This window comes from Tyto alba, unplaced genomic scaffold, assembly GCF_018691265.1.
Source record: "Tyto alba isolate M040663 unplaced genomic scaffold, T.alba_DEE_v4.0 Super-Scaffold_2, whole genome shotgun sequence".
Classification (NCBI taxonomy): Eukaryota; Metazoa; Chordata; class Aves; order Strigiformes; family Tytonidae; genus Tyto; species Tyto alba.
The window spans coordinates 23,371,781-23,399,523 of NW_024881282.1; the positions used below are offsets into that span (position 1 = coordinate 23,371,781).

Sequence of the window (27,743 nt, forward strand, 5' to 3'; positions counted from 1 at the left end):
AATTTTATTTAACTTGGTTACACTGAGGCAAAGGCTCTAGCTATTTTGTATTTGCAAGGACAGAAGTGAAAGCACAGTGGGGCTCCCTGAAGTCCCGTGTCCCACCCAGTAGAGAACCGCTGCAGGATGGGGTTGTTTAATTACGCTATGGGGCAGGGTTTCCAGCAGTGGTTTCATTTCAGCAAAATGGACCTGCTGGCACAGCCAAACAGCGGCGTGCAGCAGCTTCAGCCAGCAGCTCAGGTGCAGCTCCCCTGCTTGGGACTTTACGATGAAATTAGCAGCAGGGGCAAGCAAACCCCTCTCTGTGAAGGGATCCCTTAGGAAATCCTTCTGGGGTTTCTCTTCCCATGAGAGACACATTTCTTGCAGTGCTACATCACGGGAAGATTTTGCTATGCAACTCATCAAGCCTACAAATTCGACTATCTGTGCAGGCATCCACCTAACATCTACAGTAACAGAACTCATTAAAAGCTACAATCAGTCAAACCAGCATGGTCAGCAGTGGGATCAGCTCCTCAGGGACATCCATGGACCCAGGAACAGTCTGGGCATGGAAGTTTTGTCTTCCTCTTTCTGAAAAAAATTAAGTACGTTGCTTCAGAATTGCCCTTGCTTTTAGAAAGTGGCTAGAGCTCCTCGCTGCAATCAATACCTGAATCCATGAGCACAGCATTAGAGGGAACTTCTTGCTTTTTATACTGTCAAGTCTAGCCCCAGTTGTCACAGACAACCATGGTGTAACTTCAGGTCTTCCCTGAAAAATATCTAGGTGCCTCATCTCCACTGATGGAAAGCTCCACCAACACTCCTCTGCTCTCCAGCCACAATGCTTTAGTAGGCAGCATTTACCCACATGCTCTTGCACCAAGAACGGCTCTTCTCCACTCAGGTGGTTACCCCAGTATACCTTTAGAGATCAGTCAACAGTCTCAGCCTTCATTTTGCAAAGGTAAGAGATCCAAGCCCCAAAGACATGGGCAGTCCCTTGCCCTGTCTGCAACTGTTCACCTCTGAACCGCCCTCTGAGCAGCAGCATATCCTATTAGCACCGTTCTATGTCTTTCATCAAGAGAAACAATCAGAAGAAGAAAGAAGAGCATCCCAAGAGCAACCACTAGGAACTCCAGTGGGTATCTCCTCTACCAGTGTCTATTTTCCTCTCCCAGTCCCTGACCTCTCACTAAAAAGTCCCTTTTGGACTGTGCCAGTTTCCTACGAGTCCTCATCTTCTTAAGCAACTTCCTGTGTAGCACACCAAAAGCTTTACTTAAGTCAAGATCGAGGAGAGATCTCATTCTTCCCTTTAACCTTATGTAAGGAACCGAAGGAATTAATGCCTCAAACATTCATTGACACAGAAAACTTTGACAAGGCCTTTGTGATTAGTCTAAGGAACGCTGCCCCAGGAAGCATGGAGTGTATCGAAGGGTGCACTGCTTCACACTGTTGCGGCTGTATTGCCAAACTCCTTGGATGAGCCTCAAAGGAGGGAAATGTGGACTGAGACCATATGTTCAGGTTAAAGGATAGATAAGACAGATAAATAACCAGCACCAGAATGACCTAAACAAAAATTGAGGAAAAAGGCCGGGGGAGCGAACATGACCACCAATGTGATTGTCAAGGGGGTTGGTGGACCCCACTCCCCCTCAGTGCATATGCAGAAGCCACGCTCCACCTTTTCCTCACCTCTCATGGAAATGAGTTTGTAGAATACCTGCCTCTCTTTGTCTACTATGCTAATCAGCTGATAAAGATGAACTTAGAAGGTGACAGAAAACTTTACTATGTGTACATCCACCACTCAAGATTTCTGGACCTGAGACAACCCCGGAACAAGGGGTAGTGACCGGACTCTTCTCTTTCCTTTGTTTTCTTTTCTTTTTTCTAGATTTATCAATAAGAGTCCCTATTGCTTGCCATCCTTTTCCAAGTTTAAGTTTTTTCTACTGCAAGTAAAACATTTTAACTGGTCATTTGGTGTAGTTTCACCTTAATTTAACCCGAGGGGATCACAGAACCTTTACGACTCCCAGTCCAGGTCATAACACCTTCAAAATAAAAAAAAAAACAAAAAAACCCAAACATACTCCCCCACCTTCCCTGTGCCTCTTATCAAATAAAACTGTCAGGTTAATCTGCCAGTCTCTTATCAGTAAACTCACTTATTTCTTCACTCTTCTCCAGTCAATGGGCACCACCTCCTACTCTGACAGAGGTTTCACTCTGCTGATTCACCATTTCTATTATGCTCTGGTTCTTTCTGATTACCTGTCCCTGACCCTCTTCCCCTGAGTGTTTCTCCCCCTGGCTGTAGCCATTCTCCTCAACCCACCTCGATCCCAGCACCATCATCCTCATTCAGAACTTGGCAGTTGGATAATATGATGCTCTCTACAGCTAGGATGTTTCCGTTGGACCTACTGGATTACTCATATCCATAATTCATATACACAGAAAAATACATACTAAAATAAAGCAGTGTTGGGGAAGCTGTAACAAGGAATGTTTTTCATCTTGAACGGGCCTCCGGTGGAGGAAGTCCAATGCTTGTGACAGGCACCAAGAAGCTCTGAACACCCCTACAGAGCCACACTTCAACCAAAGACGACACGTAACGTAAGCCAGAGTAACAGAGCTGACATTGACAACAACCTACCACGTGTTTAGAAACAGATTTGGCTCCAGGCACCAAAATCACCACTCTAAGACCTGCATTCAACTATTTAATGACCATCAGCATTTCTGTTCTGAGCCTACTACGAGTACTTTAAAAGTGAATGACCCCGGTGCCTCATTTACCACACTTTGGTTCACACTGCAGAGCTCACGGAGTGCACAAACCTGACACTACTGGGATGAAGCTAAACCTGAGGACACTGCAGGGGCATACGTAACGCATCCCAACACCTGATGGGTCCTCCTCAGCTTGCAGGAACAGCTACTTCAGGATAACCCCTCCTGTAAGATGTGTTGTGTAGACATCAGATTCTCAGCAGCAACCGCTTTGCTCTGCAAATCTATGGGCTGCATTACTTGCACATGTGGGCACAGCCTACAAGGATGAACGTCATCTTCCATCTCGGACTGCGTCCTGTAGCTCCAAAAAGCTCCAGCCTGACATTCACATTGCACCATTAAGCCCGGCTTCAGCAGCAGAACTTTAAAATATTTCTTTGTTAATTATGGAAAAGGAGAAAGGTTCTTTTATTTAGGTGGGATGCTGAACTGAGGCATTCACTTTCCAATAAATAGTGCCTCATATACCAATAATGGAAGAGCAGTATACATTGCACACTAACACCAATAGTATGCCGAGAATAATGTGTGGGCAAAAATATTACTAAATGCAATTTACGGTATGGTCAAGTGACACTGGTACTTCATCAGCTCCGGCTAAAACCCAGTGTAAAAGGTGGGAAAATACACACTAAGAAACTTAATTAACTGAGTCAGACATTAAATCCCATGCTTCAATTTTGTCACCACAGCATCAACTACAAAATCAAAAATCCTCTTCACTTCTCCAAGACACTAGTCATAAGCCCTGGTTTAAATCCCTTTCTCTTGGCCTTATGCTAACACCCCTACTGCAAGAAAGTAATTACAATTGCAGGAACAAGGCTGAGGATTTACAAGTCCCACCGTGCCAGGAAATGTCTCATCCACCAACAGCTCTCACGCTCCCAGGAGACAAGGATTTAGACAAATGGAGAAAGGTTTGAGGCCAATCATACAAAAATCTCATTTGTTGAACCATGAGAATTCCCAACACATGCAGAGAGGGAAAACTATCTTCATCTTTCAGAAGGAAGACAGACATCTTTACCTAAGTGCATTTACATGTCAGCTTGCTCGCAGAGTCTCCTTCCCACTTGAATCTTACCCAAACCTGCGTCAGCCACGATTGCTTTCAGCTGGACAACTGCCCACCTCCCCAAAGCAGGGACAGGGCAGTCCTCAACTTTGAGTGGACATGAAGAGTGCTGCACTGGATCATCCTCTATGAATTTAATTTCTTTCTAGGACAACATACATCCTAGGCTTTGCTTAACTCCCACAAGGGTGATGCAGAGATCTCCTTGATGCCTTGTGAAGACCAGAGCAATGGGGCTAACTCATCACCCTGCCCGGCAGTGGTGGTGGTTTACATTCAGTCTGGAGCTCCAGGATATGGGAAGGATCCCAGTGCTGTGGACCAAGAGAAAAACGCTAGAGAAGATAGGAGATCCTTGCCATAAACTGCAGCCAGCTATGAGCAAGATACCCACAGATGATGTGTCAATGGATTTATTTTCCAAAGCTAGCGTGAAAGTCAAGACCAGTTTGACTCAGAACCAAACTCTGAATTTCAGGACAAACACAGGTTTATTCTGTTGTACAGAAATGTCAAGAAATGCCAAAGGACTGGTGAAAAACAGTTTACTTCTTGCTAAGTCAATATTTATGGCAAAGTTTAGACATTCACTGGCCTGAGCAGAGGAGTCAGAAGCAATACAGAAGCACACAGGAAAGTCCCAGCTGAGGCTATTCATAAAGACACGAAATAGAAAGGGGGTAGGGAGATAGCCCAGCTCAGTGAGAAGCTGAGCAATGAGCCAGGGAGGTCTGCAGAGACGCAGTGCGGTTGGGCAGGGCTCGCCTGCCCTTTGCACAGAGCTCCTGGGCAGGCCCAACCATAGCAGAACACCAGAAAAGCTTGGAGATCTTCCTGAGACATTTCACCCCAGGTGAGGCCACAAGTCCAGGCCTCCCCAAATCCCTGTGACTTACGTGCTATTTTGTGTTCCTCAGGGTTTGCACCTCCAAGTTGACATCAACCTTGCTGAGCATCCTGGGTTTCATCCTACGGGGTGCTGAATGCTTCTTACATGGAAAAATCAAGGTGAGGGGAGGAGGGTTATCTTGCAGGGTTGGACCACGCAGTGTGCAGAAGGAAGAGGTCTGTGATGTGCACTCACTCATCAACATGTGGGTTTCTACGATGCCCACGTGAGAGGAATGGAGCTAACCTGAAGAGCTAGATGACACTAGTGATATGCTTGCTCGTAGTGTGTAAGTGACCTACCGTCCCCACACGCTGCACAAAGCACCGAGGAGCACGTGCTCTGTGGTGAACAAAAGCAAAAGGCAGTGGTCAGTCTGTGCAGCCTGACATTACCTTTGTCTAGGAAGCGTTCCCAGGTGGAGGTGGGCCGAGGTTCCCCACAGGTGAGAGCTGCTCTCCCTCTTCCTCCTACCACCACTGACACCTGAGGAGCTGTGGGTGCTAAGTCTCTTCTAGGATTTGGCTCAAGGCCTCTGCTTCAAAAATGTATTACTTAACGATAATGGTAGACCTTTTATTTCCCACCTAGCCATTTAACTGAAACTTAACTAAATCGGCTGTCTTGCAAAATGAACATGACTCAGTGGTCCTAAACCAAGGGGAATTTTATCTCTGCACTGAAAATGAAGGCAGATCTGGTACCCAGTGCCTTCCCTTACCACACACATCGTGACAAATCACTTCTTCAGCACGAACAGGGCTGAAGAGGGGCAACATCCCCAGGAGACAAACAGCCCCTCATTGCAGGGATGGAGGATCAGGCATGAACAAAGTAAGATTTTTGGGGGTGGAGGGGGGAATGTAGGATTTATTCATTTAAAAAAAAAAAAAAAAAAAAAGAAATTCTAGTGAATTATTTCGAGCTTGTATATTTCTCAAGAGTATCCCACAAGAAAAATATTTCAAAATGATTTCATTTTGAAGCTCCCACAGGCATATCTACAGGTGTTCACAGCTGTACTACGGCTATCACGAATAAATCAGAACTGCTTTTTATGGATAATTTGTTTAGAAGAGGGGCTATTTAATTATGACAGTCCTGGAAATTAAGGCCATTTAACATCCAGCACTCGGCTTAATGCCAGCAGACAGTGCTCTTCTGGGTGATCTCAAGATCAAGATACCAACTTTGTCCTGACCAAAATGCATCAGAAAGTCTGAGCATCCCTGTTGTGAATAAAATAACCTCCTGTGACCTGCGGGTAACAGACAGGGACCTGGGCACGGGGCATGGTACCCATGCTGCAGCTGTGCTCTGCATCCCTCACACACAGCACTCTCCTTCATCTCACAGATGACTGATCACCTTCCTAAGCATCTCTTACATGTTTTTGTTGCTTTTGAAACAGCAGGTACCAAATCAACCTTTCACTTTCAATTATATTCACTGTAGCTTGGCAAAGAGACCTTCAACAAAGACAAGTGGGATTTTTTTCAGGAGAACAATCTTTTGGTTTAGCAGGATGCAGTACAGGGGCCATTACACCTCTGCCCCAAACCTTTCCTCTGATATCATTTGTTATCTTCCCAATTGCATCAAAGGGTGATTTTGGCAGAGACTATGATTTTTCCCTCCTTAGAAGTTGGATCTGGCTGTGATCTCGCTTTCTGAAACAGCCATTCTTGCCTTTGAAGTGAGGAAACGTGTTCTGGGCTGGTTCCTCTCACTCCCACTCATACTTGAAAAGACGAGCCTTTTTTTGAATGTACGGTCACTATTCCTGTGGCATAATGCAGTCCTAATCACATAAACCAATATAAATTATTCCAGAAATGTTACCAGATGGGACATACCCACCTTCAAGTTGAGGAAACTTGATCCGAATGAACACAGATTACCTTTGTTCTGCACACACCTAGCTCTCACCTCTGCTTTAGCTCCAGTTTCTCTGATGAGAAACACCAAGCTGCAAGCCCTGGCTGCTCAGACCCTGGGTAGGAAACGGCTTCACCCCAAGGCTCTGGGCACCTTCATGTTTCAGCAGGAGTCGAGGGCTTTGAGGGCGGCGGGAAGTAATGACACACCTAGATAACCTAGCAGGGCGGATCCTGAGGCAGGGGCCACATCCTTGGGTGAAATCCTGTCCCACTGAAGTCGATGGCAAAGCTCCCACCGACTTCAATAGGGCCCAAATTCCACCCACTGCTACTGGTCCTTGTCTTTTATTTACAGTCCATTTTATGTTTGTTACTTTTGTTCCCTGTCCAAATTCTTGTGCCTTGACTATATTGTATTTTCAAATAAAATATTCTTCCTCCTCTTATCTAATGGTTAACATACCTATTATATCAGGTTGATTGATTTCCTTCCCCATTAACAACATTTTAAAAAGGGACATTCTTCAAAACAATCCCATAAGAAAATAAGCAACCTTGCATCTGGTTAACAGCAAAAAGTAAACCATAACAAACATCTGTCTAGCTAAACATAAAACACCATGTGTAAAAATAAGCTGACAGGGCACCATTTTACATAAGCAGTACTATCACTTTCCTAAACAATTACAGTATGTTTCAGCTTCTGAAAAACCTCCTTATCTATTTCAAGGCCTTGCTGCCCCTGAGAATTTTCTTCTCCAATTTGCAGAAGAGCATAAAATTAAAGCCGATTATGCAGAACAAGGAGTTTTCTACTAAGGAAAGAAGAAAACCCAAGCCTAACCCTGCTGTATGTCCAATAAACTTCCCAGGCACCTCCTCAGAGGAAGCATGAGCAGAAATCCCCACTCAACATTGTCCTACATACATTTATATCCATTTTGAAACACATGGAAACTTCTACTGCCATCAGTACCCTTCACTCACAGCAAAGTGTCCTGTGGATAGTCTTATTTTTCTTCAGCATCCATTGGGTCTTCACCCAATGTATCCCCCATACAGCTGTACCATCACTGCTACTAGTCTGCAGAACAAAAGTGCTGCTTATGCCATGCTGGTATGCCTGGCAAAAAATTGTGGAATGGGTTTGGCCCTCTACTTTCAGTTTAAACAGGGGTCAGCTCCCTGAACAAGCGTGTAGCGATGATGCCAATTTTCTGATCAACACATAGGTAACAAACCCATCTGGGAGCCCTCTCCAAAAGGCTGATTTTGCTACTTCCATCCCCAAGGTAGCATCATTCACAGAACTCTTACGCAGAAAAAGAAGAGGTGGAAAACCTCAATTCCTACTATTGCTATTAGCATTACAGATATTTTTGAGGTATCAGATTTGACTGTAGACTCCAGACGCAAAGAGATTATGTTGCAAGGGACAAAATCAGAACCACTGAATCCTTTTTGAAACATCATTGAAAAACACAATGAGGAAAGTCAACAGTCACCAAGGCACATCAACCCCAGGTATGATCCATTACAGTATAAAGCAGGAATTGTGTCAGATATGTCCTTCCAAAATGTCTTGCCTTGGAAAATCTCCAATGTTTTGTTATTTTACTCTGCAACAAGTGGCGGAGCAGAGACAAGACAGCTACAGCAGATGCTGAACTTTCTCCACAGACGTTTGAACACCTCCCTCAAGACTTTTAGAAACAGACATGAAGGACGTGGCATCAGACCCTAAGGTGCACCTGGCTGTGCACCCAAAGCTGCTGCAAGTGTCTGCATCAGCTGTTCTGGACAAGGCAGGCAGTTCAGAGAAGACACGCTTGGGACAAGTGCTGAGAACTGACTCGGAGGTTGTGGTCATGGCCATTTGCAGATGCTTGCCACCAGCAACAAGACTGATGAAAACTGAGACGTGACCAAGCATTAGCATTATGCGAATATGGAAGATATCCCACCATAGCAGCAGTAATGGCAAGGAATCCAAGCCAAAAGCCACACACGTAACTGTCATTCTTTGCAAAGGTTTCACAGTGTGTAAAGGGACGCTGTCCTACTGCAGTATTTTAACCACGCAAGGAATGGCTTGTCCACCTGCTGTTAAATTGTTCCCTTCCTGACTGTCACAATTTTATTTTTCACGTGTGCATATGGATGCATATATCTCAATGCACATTACAGAAATGTAGATTACATCATTATATATATATGTGGATACTAAATGTTATATTCTTTGCCAATTCTGTCATTAAAAACTAAGATCAGTCACTAGCAAGGCATGTGCTATTCAACAGAAGGAAACCATCCAGTTAAATATAAACTAAACACTAAAGAGAGATAAGGGCACACACACACACGGGTGTGCCGTGTATACAAAACACAATCTTAATCACCTGCTTAAAAACACACTGCCTGTAAGAAGGGGACCATATCACTCTCCTCTGTTGAGCACAGCTGCTTTAACTGCACCTGGGAGATGGGGGACCAGTCCGCTCTCACAGACAGCTGGGGATGGTGCAGGCTTCTGTTCCTCAGGCTCTCCAGCATTAGGGATATTTCCAAGGCAGCATCTCCCACTCTTCTCCGGGCATCTCATAGCCCTGAAGAATTTCTTCCATTGGAAAAGGAGCAGTAAGGTGCTCCCTCTAATCCCTTATGCCACCCACCTAGAGCAAATCAGTTACTGAAAGGGGAACACCAAGTCCCACTGGACACGAAGGTGCTGGTGCTCCAGGATTGCCTTGGGAGAATGGCAGGGTGCTGCAGCTCACCCGCCTGCTTTCCCAACTGTTACAGCTACTGGCTGTACCAAGGTCAGAAATTCCACTCCCATCCCAGTAAAAATTCTGAGATGGCAAAGACTGTCCTCTTCCCCAAGTCCAGACAAGAAGTCACAACTTCCCCAAAATTTCAAAGCAGGCAAACTTTAATGTTTTGTCTCAATACCTGCAGAAAACTCCATCTGTGTTACTTGTGATGATACATGAAACTCATTTGGAAATGAGTAGTGAATATTGACCAAAATAAAGGACGGAGGTTCCTGCTCTGAAGCCCCAACGGGAATGCTTCAACCTCCCAGAATTCAAGCTTCGAAATCTTCCAGAATGGAAGTTCAGCAATGCCCACCCTTCTCCACACAGCTTCAGCTGTAATTAAGATCAAAAGCGGAACACATTAAGCTACTCAACTATTCAAAAAGGTTGAATAGACATTAACTCCCCTCCTTGGCTACTGCAGAAACACATAACGTATTAGGCTAAATTTGCAGTGGGGAATTTGATGTTACGATCGCTTCCCAGCTGCGGGGCACAATGAAAGGCTGGGGCAGGATACAAGATGAGAGTCTTCACCACCCAAGTGTTGAAAGAACAAGTTAGATAAATACCTGTTAAGACACAAACTGGATATAGTGCATCCTGCCTCAAAGCAGGGAAGACTCAGGTGCAGCCAGACAGCGTGTTCGGCAGGGTTAAATCATGAAACTAGATGTTCTTCTCCCCAGGCTACTGCATCACACCCCTGTAGCTCTATCAGAATAACCACGGGGGGAATCGTGCTGCAGATGGTGTCACTGAAATGAACCCAATGCTGTGCCTACAGTCGACCGGGTGGCAAGCCACCACAGCCCACACCTGAAGCAGAGGAGAGGGATGGGACAGTTTCCAGGATGGATTCCCACCTAAGAAGTACCATCCAGCAAAAGGCGCTTTTGGTGCCCTCCGCCCTTTCAGCCCATACCTCAGATTTCAGCCAGTGAGGATCCTCTGGCAGCTTGAAACAGCACCCAGATGTCTGGAGGAGGAGGAAGAGGAGGGCAGTGCCACATTTGCTACCCACAGCACCTCAAAGATCAAAGAGTTAAGGAGATGTCTTCTTGCCCAGCCAATAAGGGGCATCACACCTCTCATTACATGAATCACTATTTTCTGATGAAAAAGCATCTAATTGAATAGTCTCCCACCAGCTCTAGCACAGTCTCCTCAAATAGCTCCTCAGCATGGCTTCCAATTACACTTTGCAAGAAAATTGCTTGATTTAACTCCTTCAATTTGTCATAAAACCTGTGGGGATCTCCACTGATAATTAGACTTGCCAAATGAAAGCCTGAGACAGATTGCCAGGAATCTACTCGAAGTAACACATTAACTATAATCTGCCAGGGGCTCAGCCTTGGTATCAAGCAGAAAAAAAATATACGCTCTGAGAAACAAATTAAATAATTGAGCTACTGACTTCTTAAAACTAGATAAAATGAAGACAAAGCCAAGATGCCTGGTCATGTCATTCAGCATGCTCCAGTAGTGGTCCTTGGATAATAGCTCTTGGAGAAGGTGGGAAAGGTCCCTTAGGAGATAAGGAAGCAAGTTAGAGACAGAAGTTGGTCTGTTATTAAAACAGTAGTGGGGAAACAAACAAAAAAATTAAAAGCCCCAACTTACGTGCAGAACAGCAAACACCATCTTGCACAGACATGGGAGACATCCAATGAGACAGACAGACAGACGGGAGGAGAAGACTTCCCTGAACACCATCGTTTCACCGGGTGGGGAAGGGCGCAGCTGAGTGGGGATTTTCAGGTGTGGACAAAAGGCAGATTAAAGTGGGTATAACTCGGTGGATTTTGCTATGTTCCTGAGCAGCAGGGAGCAGGTAGCTCACGGTGAGCAGCAGCAGCTCCAGCTGGAGGCAAGGCCATGTGGCAGCAGAAGCCTCTGGCCACCCCTGCTCAGTGGCCCATGGGCATCCTACCTGAGTGACATGCTGGACCATGGACCAGGGTTTGGCCACCCCCACGGACCAGCATGCCTGCAGGTCAGATGTTTCTCAAACAGGCACACTCCCAGCACTGGTGCATGGCTCATCACCACGCTGCTGTCCCAATTAAAAACTTCCTCTGGTGCCATAACAGGCACTGACCCAAAGCAAAGGAACCCTTTCCTTTACTGGGAAAGCAGGAACGGTGTTTCTGTGCAAGAAGTAGAAGTGTTTGAAAAGATTTTCTAGAGGAAACGAACTTTGGAGGAACTGCTTGCACAAGGTAGAGCTCAGCGCGCACTGGACACGCACATGTTCAGAAAGGAAGGGGAGCAGAAACTGTATGTGGCCAAGTCAGGGGGATCCCTGTGCCTTACACCAAGATGACTCCAGGCTTTTGAGAAAGGTTTTGTTATCCTCGGGTAACTGTGTCTGCAAATTAGGGTTCAAGGTCAGGTTGGACGGGGCTTTCAGCACCCTGATCTAGTGAAAGATTTCCCTGCCCATGGCAGGGGGGGTTGGACTAGATGATCTTCAAAGATCCCTTCCAAATCAAATCATTCTAAGATTCTGTGAAACATCAAATTATCCTATATCACTCCTTCGGGCTTATGCAATCAAAATTAAGTCATTAGAAAGCAATTAGAGTATGTTTTCATTAATTCAGGAGTTTTTCTGCTGCTTTGGAGGCCATTCTCAAGGGCTTGCCCCACACAGACCTCCAAGTCAGACCTGCCAGCCCTGCACCCTGATGTGGCTGCTGGATAGTGACTCAACATAGCTGAAGAATTAAGAACTTCCCTTTTCTGAAGAAACTGAATTTATCATTAAGCAAGCCAGCTGCATTCAAAAATACACTACAACCTTCTGAGGGCACTTGCACAACTACAGACCTAATACTAAAGCTTTCTGTCAGTATGATTTATGCCGTATCAAAGAGAAGCCTAGTGTGAAAGGAGCTAAAATACGTGCTTTTAGACCCAGTATTCCTGCATTCCAGCCATAATTCAAGGGCTGGGGAGGGATCAGCTTCTTCCAAGCCCCGCGTGTTCGTCTTTGCAGGCACAAGCAAGCACTTCACATCCTGCCTTGACTAGTGTGTGCAGCCCCGGACTCTCCTGCAGCCGAGAGGATACTGCATGTCTGCAGTTTCAGGGGTGGCTCTAACCGCCTAGCAGACAAGTAACTCCCACGGGAGAGTTCTTGGGGAAGCCCTTCCCCATGAGACAATGCCCTGACACACACTGCATTAAGAGCAAAGACTGAATGCTACCATCCGATCAAACCACTGTTGTCCCTTCACCAAATACCCCACTGACACACGCGGCTCGGAGGGGCTGTCGATGCCCCAGCTGCCTGGGAACAGCACCAGGAGCAGAGCATCTTGCAGGAGGAAGCCCTAACTGAGGCAGTTCGGGCAGCCCAAAGCAAGGCAGAGGGGAGATGCTGAGCGCCAATGCTGTGGCCACGCTTCCAGTGTAACTGGAATAAGGCCAACGTCCCAGCTCCCTGACGGTTAACAATCCCACCCCACCAGTCCATGACACATGCCTCACCAGGGACCGTTGTTTTGGGACGGGAATTGGGCTGGGCAGGGCAGCCGTGGAGCCCAGCTGCCAGGACCACAGGATGTATCCACGTCAGTGTAGTCTAGACAGACACCCACAGCAAAACAGGAGCCAAGGACAGTGCAAAGAGGTGAAGAGGAGGAAGGAAAGCACAGGGCTGTGTGAAAGAGAAAGAGAGGAAGGTGATAAAAGCCACCTGCCACCCTATATTTGAGACAGGGGCTAGCCCCCTCTCCGAGAGTGCAGCCAGCACGCCCGGAGATGATGGAGACCACACTCACCTCCTGCCTGCAAGGAGGCACCGCTCCTTCAGCCGACCCTCACCACGTCAGGGCGGTGGGCACACACTCCTCGCCTGAGATCAAATCATCCTGGCCACGACTGCCCACCCTGGCTCTCCCAGCCCGGCCAGCGCTGCTACCTGTGCTGGCTCCAGGCTTGCAACAAGCTGCTCACATTGCATCATCTTCCCACCTTCCTCCCCTTGCCAGGCAGCTGCCCTTCGCAACAGTCCCGGCCATCTCGAGTTGAGAGGGCGGCTAAAAACAGACTGGTATTTAGGAATAGCAGCGATGCAGAGTTTTGGTCTTTTTTGCAAGCACTGCAAGCAGTTTCCATGGCAGCTGCACCCACGCGCTTGCCCGATTGCTGCTGAAACTCCATGCTGCACAGAACGCCTGCTTTTGTTTCAGCGTTTGACCCAGTCGTGCCCAGCTCTGCAGTTCTTCTGTCCCGTACACCACCAGAGCTAGTAAAATCCTCTATTCAAAAGGACAGGAGCGCCCAACTAATGAAAAAAAAAAAAAAAAAGGCATATTAAATGGGATTACTAGTCTGACTGCAGGGAAAAAGATTCCATCTCAGAAATGTTTTGCAAATAATTCCGCAAGCCGTCACTGTAAAGACTTTGCAGCTCCTAAGTGCTGACAGATTTACAACAAAATGCCCCTGAAAACTGCATCCACTTGAGACATTTAAACCTAAAATAGGTAACAGAGCATGGTAAATAATACAAGTATGATGTCTGACCGGTCTGACAATTGGGTAACCAGCCACTCCTGTTTTCACACACAGATATCAGAGCCCAGTTTTTATATACTCTACCTAAATAAATCTTATCAGAAAGGAGGTACAACACTGATGCAGAATTACATTTCACAGCGAGGTGGGTGTGGAGTTTGTTTGCTTTGGGTAAATGCTCTTTTTTTAGTGACAAGCTCACCTTTCAGCTCTCCCCTACTCCCTGACGGGAAAGCTGTTGTTTTAAGGGGAGTTTTGCCTCCAACTAGTGCAAATGTTTGCCTCCATCTAATCCAAAAGGCTGAAAGGCTGCTGATGGGGAAGGGCTGGGGAGAGGAGATGTCCAAGATGTCCCGTTTCATATTTATCTCAGACCCTTTCTCAAAATATGACAAAAGGCTTCCCTCTCCTGCCTGGGACTGAATCAAGACTTGCTGAAGTCTTGCTCTCAACTCGCATCTCTCCATGAAGGGAGCTTGTTCTGGCTTGCTTGGAAGCCCAAGTTAACTTACAGAAGAGATTAACTCCCATGAGCAAAAAAAAAAAAATAATATTTGCCACATAGTTGTCACTCAAGCCCATCAGCCTTGCAGTTGTCCCATTTGTAGGCTAAAATCTTACTCAGATTTCTAATTTTATCAGAATTGCCTTCTGCACCTTCCTGCCCCTCATGCAGAAGCCTGGTCTGCCTCAAAAGCTGCACCTGGAACCCAATGACAGGGATGAGTGAAGCCACCCAGCACACAGTCCTGTCAAGGGAAGCAATACAGCTATCCTTAAAAATTTTTGTGTCCCTATCAGCAAAAGTATTGTGTCCGGATTAAGTACGCACTTTTTATTGAGATAAAAATTACTAATACTATTCAGTCTGCTAACACATTTTAAAAACCTTACTATGTTTTTCCACATCATCATTCTGTGATCAAAGGAAATCACTCCTAATTATATTTACAGGGCCTGGGGGTAATGCAGAGACCTAAACACAACAATCTCTGAGACATATTGCATTATACATTTCAACATACTTCTCTGAGAACATACATTGCCATGTCTCCCCGTGTCACTTATCTAGAACAAGAAACTTTGAAGTATAATAGGCTCTGCTGCTGCTAGGCTCTTTAAGCAACAGCAGGAAGGAAACAAAGAACTGGCTGTAAACATTCTCCTTAGTTCCACTGCACCGGGGCTTGGAAAAAAAAAATATATATATATGGGTGATTTTAAAGCAAAATAACTACGAAACAAATTATAATTAGCATTTTCCCCCAAGGGTCTGAATACCAGCATGAAAAGCAAAGAGCTGCTGTTGTGCTTTTGATGGTGCCCTGCACCAGACTGTGTGGCTCTCCAGGTACTTCCTTCAAAGGAAAAAGCAGGTTCAGAAGAACTCTAATATCTGCAGTGGTTTATCTGGAGCAGCCAAAGCACAACAGTGTGGCTTCATCGCTTATACAACTTTCCCTGAAGGATATCCTTGTGTTTCTCCATATTCCAACCAGGTTATGTGGGATAAGATTCCTCTCAACAAGCTTTAGCCAACTCCAAAACAGAAGTTTGGGCTTAGGGTATCACCTCACCCCTCTCTGTAACCATCAGGCAGACAGGTACCTCTAAGTATAAATTTATCCCTTCAGAGGAGAGATGGGAAGAATCACCCTCCAGAGATGCCTGCCCTCCCTGGCTACTGCAGGGTTCTAGAAGACATCTCTGAAAATTCCACCAGGAACTCAGACTGCTCCTCACGACAGAAAACGGACTGAACCTAGAGCCAGCAAAAGCACCTCAATGGAGCCTGACCTGGTTTTCTGCAGGCAGTCAACAGAAAAATGTAAAAATCTCTGAACTGTCTTCGGGACTTTAGCAACTCAGAAGTCCAGTTCCCTCACAAGAATAATGACTCCTCCTAACACTTGCGTTCCTCCAAAACAAAGAGTGTTTTCTGGACAAAGCTATGGATTTCAGAACTGCCTGAGCATTAATCCCAGCACCTTCAGAGCAAACCATAAATGTTTTGCTTCTGCTCTTTTCCAGTTGATTAACTGTCATATTTTTCACTCTATTGCTTGTGTTGGTACCTTTCCTGAAATGAAAAGATGCTAGAGGCCAAATTCCCACTCTAATCTCACAGAAGTTCTCATTTCCAAAATCCCAACAACCACCTATTGTTCTTCTCCAAAACGTGGCATCTCCACCCTAATCCGTCATTCAGCTGCTGACTTCTATGTGTTGCACTTTCTTCTTGCTCAGGGCGCCAGAACATTTTGCTCCTTTCTTCCAGCACATTGTGCAGCCAGAGAAGTCCTGCCCAATGCACCTGTGGTCAGCACGGGCAGATAAACAACAGTGCAGCACCTTTGCCCTTCAAACCTCTATCACCCAAGTTCAGACAGCGATTGGAAGAGACTTTTAAATACTGGTTCTAAGCAATTCCTTTCTACACAGCATCCACATGCCTTTATTCAATGGGTTGCTAAAATAGTGCTGGACAAGTTAGTCAGGTCCTCAACTACATGGCATTTTTTTTTTTTTTCTACAGTGACAATTATACATTCATTGTCATAATCTCTTAATAGTTACACGATTCTTATTGCAAATAACTTGCAAAAACCCCCTTCTGTCACTCTAGGTAAAGCCAAAAAAGCAGAGGAGTTGATTTTAATGTATTTTTCTTAATGGTCTGCTCTCAGCTTTTGGAAGCTATAAGCATTGCAAGCCAGTCTGAGGCACAGACTGTCACTGCAAAGTGAGACAAAGAAAAGGTGTCTTCACAACACATATGTTATAGGTCATCCTGTTTTGTGAACTTTTTGGAAGGAAAAAAAAACAAATAGTGCAGCATGCAGCAGCATCCTTTGCTTAGGAATTATCTCACAAGGGTCACCAAACAGTTGTCAGGCACTGTGCAACCCTGACTGGAGTTTAAGCAGTAACCTAAGGATGAAAGACTATATTCTGGTTACCTGAGAAAATGAACACCCTCTGGAATATTTTCTAAAGATACAACCCATTATTTATTTCACTAGCTGAAATTGCTGTATAAGAGTCCATGAAATATAATAACCTAGTTCTACAAACTCATCAACAGAGTTTTCCCAACTAGTTTATTTTAAGAATCTTTTAGTCAACAAAGGCAAGCTCTTCTTCAGCTTTAGGAAACAGTTCATCTACCAAATCACAGTAATTTTTTGCTCAGTAAGTTTACTTCTGCCACATATACATCTGAATAAACCTTCCACATCAGCATTCCCAAATGAAACTAATACTAGCATTGCCGGTGGTCTGATTTTGTTATGGTTTATAGCTTGTACTTCTCCTCCTCCCCATCCCCCTTTCTTATTTTGCAGAATTTGTTTTGCTTGCTGACTCCAGATTTCACAGGAGGGCCTTCTGTTCCCCTGCTATCCACAGAGTTACGCCACCTCCCAACCCCACTGCAGAAGCAGTTGGGGAAAACAGATCCTTTGGAAACAAGTTCTCCCAAGCCCTGATCTCAGCATGCCTTACCCATAAAATTAAAAGGTGATTTTGCATGGCATTTCTTTCAGAGCAGTGGAAAGCAGCGCTAAACCACACCCCACAAATACCCCACTGCCAAAGCAAACTCACCTTTGGTTTAATCAAACCACTGAACCGACGTGGTCCACTGCAGACACGCCAAGGAGCACCGTGTTAGTGTAGACACTGCTGTTCTTATGGCTCCAAGTGCACCAGCTGCAGAGGTGAATGTCCCCAGATGCTTGGTACCACCACTGCCTTCTACCTCCCAGACATCATCATCCTCCCTGCTCTGTGCACTGAGCTATCTGTGCAGCATCTCAGATCATTCACTCAATCACTGTTAACTCGACTTAGCAAATACCTACCACTGAAGCAGCCTGTGCTACCCAGCCTCTCGTGAGCTGAAACAAGTCAGAGGAGAGCGCTCTCAAGTATATCAGCCAAAAAACTGAAGCAGCAATTGCCTCTGCCCTGGGGTGCCAGCAAGCAGCTGCCAGCGGCAAACTTCTCAGGAGGCACAACTGCAGCCAGGGATGATGTGCATCTACCCTACAAGTTCTTCTCACCTATATTAAAATACTGCCATGTAAGACATTGAGGCTCACACACAGCCAGGAATAATATGGGTCACAGCACACACAGCTATTTATTTTGAGAACACCTTCTCATTTGACAGAACGGGTTCCAGAAATAAATAAATGATCCAGTACATGGGATTTTAAAAGTCTGCCTGAATCAGTACCAGGGACAAACCCTAGTTAAATAAAAAGTTCATTGTTCAACTTTTTTTTTAGAGCCTTTAGAAGTGGACGATGGTCAAATAGCCACTGAATTTCAAGAAAAGCATACCTTTCTCAGTAAATAAGGGCAGTAATTAACTGCAGCTCCTCAAAAACAGGATACTAAGTAAAATCCTCACCCTTATAATTTAAAAATTAAATGAGCAAATAACATCTACAAGGAAAGATACAAACAAATGACAAGGATGCAGAAAATGAGACAACAGAACTACAAAATATAACCGGAACCAAAAAACTCACAGTATCTTGTTCTGGAACCTCTGAAATAAGGCTCTTCTGTATCAGATACCATTCACAGCATTTATGACCCACCACCTTGGTGGTCTCCAGTAGAGTCAGGGATCCTCACAAGGGCAGCAGCTACTGACCCACCATCAAGGGAAGATGTCTCTGGCCAGTGCTGCCAGGTCTAGCAGGGTCCCGAGGTTTCTACAAACCGCAGCGAGAAGGTGGGAGTCCTAGCTCCTGATCCCTGACACCCCCAAACTGCCCATGAACCACAGTCAGGAACCCTGCAGCTGGTGAGTAGTCACAGGGTAGATGTTAGCCTCTCTGTCTTGTTTGACCAACAGCTATGCCTTCTTTTTTTATAGGTTAAGTAGCCAGTGATATTGCAGCAACAACACTACGGAGGGAATGCTCAAATACCAAAACCCACCTGTAGGACAAACAGTTACGAGTCTTTTCAAAGTCACTGAGGAATCGGAGACCCTCACACGTTCATTGAGATAAAAACTTAGACATTTATACTGCAGACTTTTATATCCAAGCGAATCCCCCAATGTCTCCTTTTATAGTCAGTGGGAAGCAACTTTCAGGTCACAACTCATCCGCTTCAAGGTGCTGGGCTGAAATGAATCACACCTCAGGAATGTCCACCCCTCCCCGGCTGACTCTAACGGGAACCAGGGCTGACTACCTTGGATATAGATGACTACATCTGGCCAGATTCAACGCCATTCGGCACATGACAGATTTGCAAGGAATTTGGCCCTAGGATAATGAAAGATGGGGGACACAGCAGGTAATGGATAAAAGTCCTAGGATACTGTCAAACACACTGATGTAGATAGCAGAGAAGATCCACCCTGGGTTACTAAGTATGGGTCAGTATTGACTGAAGTTAACCCCAACCAACTCTGCCCAGAACTGCTGATCTAGCTCTTCATACCACCCAGCCTCCCAGTTCTGCTGTTCAATGCCACTAGTTTCTACACATACCTGGTTAAATCGGTGGGACTTCTTAGCTCATCCTTCCAGAGAAGCAAAGGGGCTCTGCCACATCCCCATCTGCCCTTTGGCACCACAGTGCCTCAGCCAGTAACCCTCACCAGGATCAAGCCGGCATCTGCTAGGCACATCTGCCACCAAAGTAAACCACCCTCTCTTCCTCCTTCCCCACACTGCATGGGGCTGAGCTTTGTCATCACAGATACGGGCCAAGAGAAGAGAATTAACGTCATTTTGTTTCCTACTCTCTGAAGGCTAGAATACAAATGGAAATAACATTTCTGAAAGGCCACTGAAGTCTCATTAGCCTGTTGTGGTGGTTCAAGGTCAAGGAATTTGATAGATCAAGGGTAGCAGAAGCAGTAATTGCAACAATATCCCTGCCCTCCTTCACCCGGGCCATTTCTCTATCTTCTTTCCCATCGGAGACTAAATACTGACCACCACACCTTTTTGCCCTCATTTTTGCACAGACCAGATCATCAACTGCACTCAATGCCGGCGAGAATGGCACTCACCAACCCTGACTCATTTAGTCATGCAACCTAAAGCAAAGACACAGAGCTCAGGCACAACACCATATGGGGATGAACCCTACCTGAAATCTGGCAGTAAACTACACAGGAAAACAACAACAGCAACAAGAGGGAGTGACAAAGATTTCAACAAAAATACAACTCTCAGCTGGTTGCTCCAATAACTAGTTAGATTAGAGAAAGAGTTCCCTCTTTTGTCTAAGCTAATTCTTTCTGTATAGCAAATACATCTCTCTCCACGTGGAGTCAAGAGCGTATGGCATATGTGAAATCACACGTCTCACCCACACTCACAACTGAATTGCATGAATTAGAAGCCTAGCTGGCCTCAGGTTTCTGTTACAGCCCACCCAAAACAAGGAGTGCCTTCTGAACACATCTCCTCACCGATAAGCACAAGCCTACAAACAGCACGGATCAAAACTTTACACATCCTGGTAAACCAGTATAAACTGGGGACTAAACACTCAGTGGTTCTCTTGCTCAGGAAATGGGTTTATTTGACTATCTAAAGCACGCATGCTGCGGAGCACAGTCAAGGTCTGTTCCCCTCAGATCACTCAAAATACAATACACCCAAAAGATGTGAAAATAAAATAACTTCGGAGGGCTGTGGCAATTGATGAGCTTGCTCCTTCTTTGTGCCAGGGTCAGCATTTGCAGCTACGCAGCCAGCGCAATTACACTCTTCCGCGCTACATGGAAATTCTGTCTAAAAGGCATTTTTGGCTGACTGCTGAAAGCAATAGAAGTCCACAGAGTAGCTGCTCAGACAGGTAACTTTCTTCCTCTTTTCTCTGAACCTTCACTGTATTTGCCCCTGACTTGGGAACAGCAAAGACAAATGAGTGTCACTGAGTAGCCTCAAGAGGCAGAGACTGTCCCACCGCGGAGGGTCCAACACGGCACCCACACGCATGACCAGGTTTTGCCCACAGAAGCGGGCAGAGGGGGGCAAGGCAGCCACTGGTTCACCTGATGCTGGACACCCACCATTAAGCTGAGCTAACGGTTGTAAATGGCTACATGTGCCACACACAGGTGGCAAAACCACCTCGCTCTCCAGGTTTTTCTAGTGGGTTTGTTTCCCTTGCCTTCCCCTCCCCCCCACCCTGTCTGCCACAAACATTCACACATACATATGCAAAAAAAAAGAAGAAATCCATCTGTTAGTCAGGCCAGCTGCCTGTAAAACACTGACAAACAAAATGGAAACAAGTCCCTGTCCTCATCACAGGAACAGGTTCAGGAACAGCAGACCGCTGCAACTCGCCGGGTACGGGGCTGACTCGAGCGCTGCAAACGATAACTGTGTTTTCAGTAAATTCTCAGACTCTTTTGCAGTTTGAAAGAGAAAGCACAGCACAGCACGGCAGTCACTCCGGAGCTATCCTGGACATGGGAAGACCGTCAGGGAAGCGGCCCAGGGTTTCTCCTTGACACCTGGGCCTTCACCTCCTGGCAAAGCACGCTCTCTCGTGTTGCAAAGCAAAGATCGGCAAGAAAACGGGTCAGTTGGGAAACATGCAGGCGCTTATATGAATTTCCCAACTCTGCCCTGGCTTGCTGCTCACTCTGGAAGAGGGGAAGCGCGGCTGGAGGCGGCAATGCCCACGGCCGCTGGCGCAGGGACACACGCTCCGGGTGCTGATGATGGCAGGTCCCATCCCCGCACCCAGAAACGGCCCTTCCCGTCGGGCGGGTGGCCCCGGCATTTTGGGGGAGCCCACCCACCGCAGAGGGGCTAGGACACCGGCCCACCCGCGGCGGGGTGGGGGACAGGCAAGGGATGGCTCCCAGCAGCGCTCAGGGAGTGGGGGGACCCGCCGGGGACCGAGGGGGTGAGGAAGCCACGGGGAGAAAATAGAGGGGCGGCTGTTTTGGCGGGAGGGGGACACGGCCCCGGCCGCGGGAGCTCTCCGCGCCAGGCCGGTTGCATCATGCAACATGGACGCCCGCCCAACGCAACGCATCGCTACCCCAACCAGCCCGCCGCAGGGCATCCCCACGCCCCGCAACTCACCCGCGACCGCGGCGAGGGGCGGCCCGGCGCCGGCGGGCTCAGGCGGGAGGCGAGGGGGCGGCGGCGGCGCCGCGGCAGCCCCCACGGTCACCCCACCCCAACACACCACCACCCCCCCCCTCCCTCCCTCCCCACTTCCACGGCCTCCCCACTTCCACTGCCCGGCACCTCCAGCGCGGTCCGCACGGCCGCGCCGATGAATGGGGAGGCGACCGGCGGGCGAGGCCTCCGCGGCGGGGCCCTTCCGCGGGCGCGGCCGCGGCGGGCTGGCGGGAAGGCCGGGGCGGGGAGTGGGAGTGGGAGTGGGAGTGGGAGGAGGAGGAGGAGGAGGAGGAGGAGGCCTGCGGCCCCTGGGGGGAAGCGCAGCACCGCAGCGAGCGGGGAGGGGAGAGGAAGGCTCGGGAACGGGCGGTTTTCAGCAGGGAGCCGGAGGGCCGCGTGGGTGGGCATGGCCACGCGTGGCCGGGGGATGCGGGTCACCTCCGCGGGGCTTATTCCTCTAAGGCAGGTTACAGGCATCACCTCCGCGGGGCTTATTCCTCAAAGGCAGGTTACAGGCATCACCTCCGCGGGGCTTATTCCTCAAAGGCAGGTTACAGGCATACCATTAGTTCAGAAAAATACAAACCGGTTTGGTATTTTTACACACACACACACAGGCTCTACGGGAATGAGAAGCCCGGGGCCTGGGTTGGATCCATCGGGTCGTGGCACTCGCCCTGTTCTGGCCGCTGATGAATTTCGGCAGAACGTGGCTGAGCCAGGGATGAAATGGATGCAGTCGATAACGGTGGACACTGGTGGACCTGGATTCGGGTTTTGACATCGCCTCCCATGAAGCACCGTGCCCTTTCCCCCCGCAACAAGGAAATACTGCGGTGATAGAATTGTCGTGGCTGCCCCTAAAACTGGGGCAAACTGCCCAAAAGAGCTGTAGGTGTCGTAAGGAGAACAGCACGAGGTTGTGCCGGGCTTGGTGCAACCCCACTTCCATTGCCATTCATGAGGTCCACGGTGAGACCGCCGTGGGGTAAGTTTCAAGTGCGCTGCAGGATGGGACAGAATATGAACATGGCTCTTGAAGAAGCTGTCCAAAATAAAGGGGAATTCTGGAAAGGAGGTTAGTGATAGTTTAGGAAAGAACACCAAATAAGCAGTAGGGAACAGCTGGCTGAACAGCCAATTAGGAAGAGGTTTGGAGATTACAGTGGATCGCAAGTTGTGTGAGACTACTGCATGGTACTAATGCAAAGGAAAAAAAAATAAAAAAACAAACAAGCTGAAGAGGGAAAAAAAAAAACACAAAAAAACAAAACAAAACACAAAAGAAAACCACAAAAGAAAACCACCCCAAAACCAAAACAACTGTATCTTTCTTGTAGAGAAACATATGTAGGATGTAGAAAGTAATTATAAAGCTGTAATCAATAGTGCTGAAACCTCAGCTGGAGTACCATGCTTATTTTGACATTTAACTGTAAAGAAATACACCTACTTGGGGGGGGAAAAAGGATACTAAGAAACACATTCATTAGTGAAAAGCTGAAGGAATTGTTTTCCAGAACAAAGGTAGAACAGTAGAACAGTCCTTCAGTGAGTAAGCCCACAAAGGCATAAACAATAAAGAAATCATTTAATGTCAATTGTGACCTTACGACTGCACCATGCTCATTAACGATCACCCACTGGAAAGGCTGGAGGACGTTTTGGGGTGTGCATTCACGGAAAGCCTTTGAACTATGCTTTGCTGCCATGTTTCTTCAACAGCTGCTCCACAGGAGACAAACAGCTATACTTGTCATGTTGCAGTCATGTTGACTGTCACTGCCACAGAGCCCTGGTTCATCTCCTCGGCTTACTAATAGAGGAGGTTGCATAAATAAGGGGAGTGGTGATTTCAGATTATGGCTCCTAAAATTGTTCAGGAAAAATAAAACCTCTTTTATGCCAAGATGAGGTAGCCAAGAACACCAGGTACAAATTAACAGGGAAAAACCAACCAAACAGTTGTTCTGGGATTTCTCTTCTTTTTGCTAGAATTAAGAAATTCTGTATTTACAAATCATTTGTCACACTTTATTCATTCTTTTTTTTTTTTTTTTATTAAGTAGCTGGTCAGCCCATCCTAGTCCATTCTAATCTGTGGAACCCAGGAATGGTATTATTCCCTGGGTTCTCTGCTATCCTGGACCTCATTGTGATTATTCAGGTGAGTAAACATCCCACCAAAGGACAGGCTGCAGACCTGGCACAGACCGGTCACATCTCATGGTCAGGCTGTATGTAGGCGTCCTGTCCAACTTATAGATGAATTTCTGTCTGCTGATGGGTCTGAAAAGGTGTCATGGTTTAGGCCCAGAGGGCAGCTGAGCACCATGCAGCCGCTCACTCCCTCCCTCCCCCATCGCTGAGATGGGGGGGAGAGAACATGAAGCAGGAATGGCTCAAAGAATCCCTGTATGGACTGGGAGGAGTCACTCACCCATTATGGTCACAGGCAGAAGACAGACTCCTTGGGGGAAGAAAAAGAAAACATCACTTTAATTCAAATGCTACCAAGACAACACTTGACAGACAAGGTGGGACAGTGAGAAGTGCCACCACAGCCAAAAAACACCTCGCCCCACCCCTCCCTTCTCCCCAGGCTCAGCTCTGCTCCCCATCTCTCCCTCTCCTCCCCCAGCAGCGCAGGGGCAGGGATGGGGGTCACAGTCAGCTCACTGCTCCTTCCTTCTCGGGAGGTGGGGTGAGCACCGCACATCCCTCCCCTGCTCCCCGGGGCTCCCCTCTCACTGCAGTCAGTCCTCCAGGAACCTTCTCTGCAGTGAGTCCTCCCCACGGGCCACAGCCGTTCCCGAGCTGCCCCGGCGTGGGTCACCCCCGCGTGTTCCAGTCCTCCCAGTGCTGAACCACCACAGCGGGGGCTGCTTCTCCCCTCAGAGTCCCGGCCTCCTTTAAGCACAGACGTCTGTCCTGGTGTGGGCTCCTCCACAGGCTTCAGGTGAGCTTCTACTCCACCGCGGACCTCCATGGGTGGCAGGGTGGGTGGCCCTGCCCTCTCCCCACGGGACACAGGGGTCTCTGCCCCGGCACACCTCCCCCACGTCCTTCTCCTTCCTTCCACTGATGCGGGTGTCTGTCCTCCTCTCAACTCCTCCTCCCAAGCCCCAGTGCCCCTCTCGGGTTCCCCTTCTTAAATACATTATCGCAGAGGTGCAGCTGATTGCCTCAGCCCTGGCCAGAGTTGGGTCTGACTTGGAGCCAGGGGAGCTTTCCAGAAGCTTCTCACACCAGGCACTGCTGTAGCCTCATCCCTTGCTGCCAAAGAAAAATTGTACCATAGAAACCCAGCACAAAAGGTAACACCTGAACAAAACTGAGGACGATCTGAAGACCTGTGCTCAGAGCTTGGTGGTGGGAGGTGCCAGGGTTTTCATGGTGACCTCTCTGGTTATGTGAACTTTGTGCAGTACAAAAGGAATGGACTGGAAGGAAAGGGAAAAGGGAAAGATTATTCATTCCACAGTTCAGGTTCCTTGGAGAAGATGTGGCAACATCAAGAGCTGAGTGAGTGGAATTGTCAACATAGCCAACAGAGAAGGAAAAGCCTGAAACAGGTCAGCCGGATATCACCCTGGGAGTCTTTACTTTATTCTCTGACACTACAGTAAGATTGCAGTGGTGAACTTAGATGCTGATACCTGTATTACAGACATCCACAATTAATTAAAATGAGTCCCATTCCAGAACTCCTTTCTAGATTTCAGTCCTGGAGCTCAGCTTTTTTCTGGCATTAGCTCTGACAGAGAAGCCACCATGAAATAAAACAAGCTACATGAATGAAATACCACTACTGACTGCTCCAGTATCACCTGCTACTGTTTAATTGAGAGGTAATATTATCATCACCTTCAGTATTTCAGTTGTGTAAAATTTAAGTTCATCCAGGGATGCAGATTAAAAACCCTGAGGGACATCTGGATAGAGTGTCAGTCATAGATACAAGAGATCCATCTCCTCTAACCTTAGGCATCTACAGTACAGATATCTCCACATGAGAACATCATAATAGCTTCTCTTATAATCTGTGCACAAAAGCAGGCATTTGTGGAGCAGAACTCTCAAATTTTAAGAATGGCTGCCTGGACCACACTAACAGTCCATCTAGACCAATGTGCTGTTCCTGAGAACAGTCCAAGCAGATCTGTGGGGAAACTACGATAATGCAAACACCTGAAGACACTTCCTTAGAACACTCTCTTGATCTCCAGCAGTTTGCAACTGAGAAAGAAATTGTATCCTTGTATGTAGTAGCTGCTGATGGCCTTCATTTTCCATTAAATTCTCCAGATTCCCCTTATCTCATGCAAAATGTTAACATTTACAACATCTCATGACATGAAATTCCACTGCTTTACTACACGCCGTTTCAAATACTACACCATTTGGTTTCTTTTGAACCTGCTACTTGCTAGCTTGCTTTTTCTTGCACTGGAGAAGACAGTGAACAGTTGATCCCTACTTTTATCTCTGTTCTGCAGGCTTTTATATGTCTTTATCAAATATATATTTAACAAGATCTTCCTTTCCAGTCTGGGAAGTCCCAGCCAACTTAGCCATCCTTTCTATGGGAGCCATTTCATGCTTTCGATCATCCTCAGTGCCCTCCCTGAACCTTTTCTCGTCTCATTCTGAGGAATATGCCTAAAATGCACCAGATGAATCATAATCTAGAAAGACCTGGCCACATCCCAGCCACCTACTGGGAAAGGTCCTTGGCCCATACCATCCTACAAATCACACCTTGTTCCAGGCAGTGTTAGTTGCCCCAGGCCAAAACTGTGCCAGGGACCAGAGAAACAGTGTGACATTGACTCCATATATACTTGTAAGTTAAACAAAGCTAAGGAATATTCATAGAACTTAACCGCCCTTTGGCTAAATTTTTTAAAAGGTCCACAGCACAGTTTTCATCTGTACCAACAATATCCCATATAATCCTTAGGCACAAGAGCTGTTAGCACAAACCTGTGGCCGTTCCCTGTTTACATACTACCACCCTGATTTGGAGGGTAAGAGGATTTAATAGTGTAGACATTAGCCATTCTATTCCATAAGCATTTTCTGTCTTGAGCAAGCTTAGTAGTCTAATATCAAAGCAGTTAGTACAGCTGCTCATGGAACAGTGCTTAGGGGCATGCCCTAAGTCCTGTTTAACTGAAGAGCACAGATGTGGCCTAGATGTGTGAAATTAAGGGTAAGATGATTACTGTCTTGTCTACCACAAAAGCACGACAGAAAAGGCAATGGGGTGGGCAGACCTGCTGTGTCTAAGCAGCTGGACATTCCCTGTAGAATTTATCTAGCCAAATGTGAGGATGTAAGAGAATGTGTACCAGGGAAAATGGAAAGACTGCAGAGGAGGATGGGCTTTTCAAAAGCTTTGGCTTTGCAAAGGCCCGGCCCCACCTCAGTCTGGGCTCTCTCATCATCGCGTGGGTGGAGAACCCCCATGGCTACAGCACCGACTGGGTACCTTCCCTTCCCTAAGCATGCTCAAACCAGCCAACGGCACAGTGTCAGAGCAAGCAACTGGGCCTTGCTCTCCAGCAGAAGGCACCACAACTTCCAAAGTTGCATACAGCGTGTGCCCCG

The 27,743-nt window shown here is 47.1% G+C and overlaps 1 protein-coding gene across 8 annotated transcripts in view; it reads right to left on the reverse strand.

Annotated features, from left to right (window-relative positions):
• The window catches only part of SLC7A1 (solute carrier family 7 member 1), a 49,384-nt gene extending 27,021 nt beyond the window's left edge, over window positions 1–22,363 (reverse strand). Inside the window, exon 1 of one of the 8 annotated variants that reach the window (XM_042793224.1) lies at window positions 22,257–22,363. The gene's annotated coding sequence lies outside the window, so the exon portion shown is untranslated. Of the gene's footprint in view, window positions 1–4,779; window positions 4,800–10,396; window positions 10,440–13,262; window positions 13,545–17,607; window positions 17,837–18,957; window positions 18,981–19,520; window positions 19,677–22,088; window positions 22,134–22,256 lie in introns of those variants that run through there. The other 7 variants (XM_042793223.1, XM_032982818.2, XM_032982824.2 and 4 more) reach the window with 7 other exon arrangements.
• Window positions 22,364–27,743: the final 5,380 nt, after the last annotated feature.